Consider the following 6,290-nt stretch of genomic DNA (forward strand, 5'->3'; position numbering starts at 1 on the left):
TTGAGACCACCACATTGAAGTTGTAAAATAAACAACTAAGAAATGATATGAAAAGAGAAAAAGAGTTTGCTAAAAGTTTTAACAAACTAAGTGAAGCCATCAAGTACTTTGAACAATTGATGAGATCCCCTAGATCCAATAGTGATACTTCTAGATTGGGTTACACTAGTACTAAGAAAGGAGAATCATCCAAAAGTGGTGAAGAAAGAAGTAACAAAGGTAAGAACTCCAAACCTACTTGTCATAATTGTGGTAATATAGATCATACTACCAATGTTTGTAGGAGCTGGGTTACAAATTAGAATCCTAAGAAAAAGTTCATGGTTCATTGCCACAAATGTAACAAACAAGGACATCAGGTACATGAATGAAGAACCAAGACCATAAGCACATGACAATTTGAAGGATACTACTATAACTATCAAAAGTATGGACATAAAGCATATGAGTGCAGATCCACACCTAAAAGATCATCAAACAAGTAGACAAAGGTAAAGCACAATGAAAACTTTTATAATTGGGATTATAATACTAGGTATAGTTGTACTATTGTCAAGAGTATTGACATGTTGTTGAAAATTGCATAAGAACACATTTCAAAAGTGATTACAAAAGATGGTTGAGTCAAAATACATGTTTTAGTTGTTTGAAGACTAATCACATAAGTAGGAATTATCCAACAAGGTCAAAGGCACCCAGTATTGAGTTCAACAAAGGAAAAGGAAAGGTAGATGTTGAAAATTTTAGAGATGAGATGAACAAGATATCGAAGAGAAAGGAATATTGTAGCACATCACGTGTAGATGGGATCACTTCACCCAATGGGTTAGGTGATCACACCACCTCCAATTAAGCAATCAAAAGATATGTATGGGACTAATATCTAAAAGACATAATATACATTAGTTCCAAGGATTTAGTTTTGAAAAGATTACATCTGCATGAAGAAAGAAGCAAGATGTCAATTATAACATGGAAGAAATCTTTAAGTTTTGTTAATTTTCATCTTACTGCCAAGCATGAAAAATTTCACTATGGTTGCTGAGTGAAATATTAGTTGATGTTGAGTTATCAAAGGTGATAGTCTTGACCGAGCTTGTAGTGGTTGTTCAGAAAAAGGGAAACTTCATGAAAGTTGAGTGAGTTGAAATATTTATTGAAGTTGAGCTTATGGCCATGTAAGCACTGAACATTAAATGCAAGGTTTTAAAGTCTATATGATTGATTTCTACTCATTTGACATCATTCAAATTTGAAGAAAAGCATGAAGAGCGAAAGGACAATTTAAAGAAATCATTCCAAAAATTTGTAAATAGGATTCAATAGTTGCTTGACATCATCTCAACAATATTGCGAGAGGTATTTATCTTATGCTGAGCTACATAGTTTGAACTTTACAAACCCTAGTTTTTTAGAATGGCATCTAGTTATTCATTTCCTAAGGTTAAGGAGGGTAAAGAAGTTTTGAATGGAAAATTGATAAGAACTAAGATTAGATAACCAAATTTTAGAGCCATTCTTGATATTTCTTATAAGCACTATTATCTAGTATGTTATTGATGATACCACCTCAATTTTTAAGGATTCAAGATGTGAAATGTTGCTACACATGCAAGGTGGGTAGCGTTGGTGTTTTGAAACAAAATAGTTTCAAATTACCCTGATGAGAATAAGATACATCTAAGGGTAGCTACTTCCCATCTTGAACATACCCTTTCAGACACCAAGCCAAATATAAGGCTAGACCCTTCTACTTAGGCTCTACAAAACTTAGGCATCTATACCTCAGATTCACTTTTATGGTACCAGTGCTAAAATATACACTTGAATCTTAACAAAGCAGATAAAAGCCCTAAATCTTCTAATACTTATGCAAAGACCTCATACATGGAATAGCTAATAACATGACCAAAGTACTTGATAAGCTAAGTGAATGCATCCTTTTTAGTTCATTCAACATCAAAGGGAAAGATATTTGATTAATGATGTTGATTTCAACAAAACCTCAAATATGTAGTAGTAAGAACAAGTTGATCTTGTAGATGATCAATGTCTTATCTATTAGGCAATTCTACAAATCAAATACACACATTTGTGATACCAATGACATATTCCATAGATCAAGATATTAGATCTATCTTATCACTTTGTGAATAAAACATCAGTGTTCATAAAGACCTCATTCTTATGAAGTATCCTTGTCTAATAACCGGCAACCCTGCCAAACGCATCAAGCATTTTCTTGGACCTTTATTCCAACAACAAGATATATCAGACATACAAACTTAAGGGGATGTAAATGGGTCTTAGTTATTTGTCCCTAAATCACATGAGATTGCAAATTATAGAGATAGGAGATGAGAATTAGAATGAAACTACAGAGATTCTTGCTCATTTGTATTCATTTCCTTAAAACTATACGTTCAGATGCAGGAAATTTAAATATAGAAATGCCCAACAAATTAGAACTATCTATATTACCTTCACTATTATTGTTCATACAAGATAAATATGTTGAAGAATATGGTTGAATCACAGCTTTGGATCTAGCAATGTGGTCTCACACTAAAAATTACCAACCCTTAAAATGGGTGAGAAAGAGAAAGATATAGAAGAAGAATGGAATCCCAGATCTGATCTAAAGGTGACATTTGTCCACTTGAATCTCCATTCTTTACTATTGTATAACATCTCTTATCTTTCTACCCATGAAATATAATTTGGTTTTCATCATTGTTTTGTAAAAAACCTGAAATATCTCTTCCTCAATGATGAAAACCCTTCTGCTACTAAAATATCTAAAATGTATCATAAAATGCTGATAATGCCTTGATTTAACTAATTTAGATATGACAAAACTCACCCATAACTGCATTCATGCTACCTTATACATTCACTCAGTTCACTATTTAACTAGAAATCAAATCTAAATTGCCTCAATTGAATTAAATTGAAAATTGGGCACCTAAGACAAATCGTTGCATAACTCAAAATAGTGGCCTCCTATACAAATACAAACAGTAGAAATGAAATTTCCATCTTCTCTTGATTTCAGTGATATATAATAGTGCCATATCCTCTTATCAGAAACTCCCAAAATCTTAATTTGAAAATTCATCTCTTAGGCTAGGTTTGAAACTATATTTGTTTGCAAATACTTTGATTTTTCCTAAAGTTTGAACTATAGGATATAACAAAATTTATTTTAAACTCTAGATACATGTTTAGAAAGTAAAAAAAAATAAAAAATATATTATTTTTGAAGCCTGGTTGATTTTTCCCTTCAAAATCCATTCGGGTCAAACTTCTTTGACCAACCCTGCCACATGTCAATGTGTGATTCATTGGATTTTGCACAGTCACTTGAAAACTACCATGTGGCTACCATATGTTTGCCACATCATTAGTCATCATGTTGTTATCCTAGTTAGCATCTTGCCACATCATCGTGACATAGCGATGTCGCAACATGTGGTACACCTAGACACGTCAACACCCAGTCAACATTGCCACATCATTGCCTTGTCATCATGCCATGTCAACCTACCATGTCATCAGTTGTTATGTCACATGATGATTCAATAGGTTGCCATGTCATTATGACATAGTGACCTCATGACATGTGGCATTATGCATTACCTTAACACCTTAATTTTCATGTCACATCTAAAGCCTTCGCCACGTGTCAATTTTTGATTCGTCCATTTGGTGCCATGTCCTTGACTCATGTCATTATCTAGTTCACTCTCAGGTTCCATGTCATCTAATGATGTTAGCACTATGTTTTGCATGTTTGTTCAAAATTTGCATTGCTATCTCCAGCTGGCCGACATCCACGGGTCCCACCAAGCATTTCCTTTATAGCTTACAAAAGCCTGTATCTTTCAAGACACTTACTATCCTAGTGTTGGAGTATTTAAAAGACTATAATACCCCCCATGGTATCAATGCGGGATTAATGTAAAACCTTATGATTCAAATGCATATAACTACACAGGATGGCTCTAGATGCACTTTTTGATTTGCATGAAAGGAGGGGAAAATGATGCTAAAATGGTTTGACTATCCTTGCAACTAATGAAATAAAAAAACATTTTGGTTTTGAAACCATTTGCTATTGGGAACTTCACATTGAGAACCATCACCACTAACTGCACTACTAGAGCTGATCAATGCTCAAAATAATATTTTCCTTAACTAATCACAATGATTTCTATTCATGGGAGTATCAAATTAGAGTGTAAGTGTTAACTTTGCATCAAGTTCTCCCTCTATTTTCATCTTGTTTTATTGCATTAGATGGAATCTGAAATTTATGCAACAAGCGATGAAGCCTTCAAAGGATATTTTTCATTTGGGGAAAACTTCCACATAAAATAGAGGAACCACTGTCAACTAACTAGAGACCTTTTATTGATTATGGGAAAGCAGAGCTTATCCATCCCTTGGATTACTATAACCGAGTGACTAGCCCTACTATTGTATATTGAGCTATGGAACACACAACTTCGCATCAGATTCCCCATCTTTGCCTTACCCTTAGGCAATACATTGCCCACAACCTTCTAAAGCATAGATTTGTGGGAAAGATAAATGAAACTAGGGAAGGTAAGGAAAACATTCATGTCTTATTTTATTTGCTTCCAAACTTGCTTCTTGGATGAGTTCTACTAGAATAAGTGTGTCATCTTGCCTCTTCCATAATTTCATGATAATATCCTCTTTGAAAATGGATGAACCTCTAAGAAAGAAGATGTTGCTGATAGATGTTATCTTTCTACGGTGTATCCACATCATATCATTTGTTATTTGGGAGCCCCTGCATTAAGAGTTTCATATATTCGTGCTTAAATTTGTGCTATTTTTTTTGACAATTTCTCTGTCTCTATTTTGTCTTTACACAAGCACTATAATCACTTCAATGATAAAATGGGACTCATGAGGTGTATATATGCAAAAAAGAAACTAATTATTTGTCCTGCCTATGGATTCCTTTCATTTCCACACATCAAAAGTTTGAGACCCACAAAAATCTCTAAGTTTGATGTCGCTTCCAAGTCTTCACCTTATCCACATTGATCTTTAGACTAGAAAACCATCAATTTTCTTTGCTCCACACTATAATATCTTCCTTTCTTTTGCCTAAGGCGGCATATTAGAGCACAATTTCCTCTTTTTCTTGCTTATAAAATGATGACAGTCATTCCTTTATAGAAAATACATCTTAGTTGCCATCTTCCAATCAAATGTTCTTTGCCAAATATTATAAAGTAAATTTGGATGCATATGTATTTGGAAAAAGTCAGCATTTTAAGTATGACAAGGATTCCATCCAATGTATTGTTACTTCCTTAGTGACTTTGAAATTTTATGACAACAATTGTTAGCGTCCATAGAAAATTCAAACAAGATAATTATTAATATCCAAGCTTTGTGTTCCATTTAGATTGAATGGATATGTTTTAACCACTCACCTTTAAGAAATTATACATATAATACTAAAAATCATATCATCATCCTATTCTCAACACACTCAAAAGATATTATAATTTAGTCTTTATTGATTACCCAATGCCCTATCAATCAGATGGAATCAGTTAGGCCCCAAAGCAGGTCCAACTAAAAAAAATTCATTTTCAAACACCTGATCCTTCAAATCGATCCATCAATCATCTAATACTAATTTGATTGAAATTTAATCATTGTCGCATCATTTAAAACTAACCTTCAACCTTTCCTGCAAACTGTTAGTTTCATGCCAGGAGGTTCTTTGATGAGCCTTAAAAACTGACCAAAACACCTGATTAGGTTTTAAAAATAGGAGCATTGATTCTCTATTCCAAATTCTTGCACCATGTCAAATCTCATGTCATGAAAAATTCTTAGTCCAAAGATATTAACTATTGAAGTTCCCCTTTCAGAACTACCTACAAGAAAACATCTCATAAACTAATAAATTGTATTCTATTTTGGCTTAAAAAATTGGGCAAACTAACACTTGAAGACATGGAAACTGGGGTGTTGGTTCATTTTCATGAGGACAACACAAATATGGGATTAGGGCTCATGATGAATAACTGAGAATGTTTTGTGACCAGTCAAAGTGGGCTACTTAGATTTGTAGAACTACAAACAATGACAAAAAAATACTTTTTGCAAATAGAATGGACCTGGGAAAGTGTGCAGATGGATTCCTCAAAACTTGTAAATTGACATAGTTAAAGACTTTTTAGAGTAGAACACAATGGTACAATCTATTTGATCTCACCTATTATAGATTTTGATTTATG

This window comes from Cupressus sempervirens, chromosome 3, assembly GCF_028749045.1.
Source record: "Cupressus sempervirens isolate cs-2001-9-10 chromosome 3, ASM2874904v1, whole genome shotgun sequence".
Lineage (NCBI taxonomy): Eukaryota > Viridiplantae > Streptophyta > Pinopsida > Cupressales > Cupressaceae > Cupressus > Cupressus sempervirens.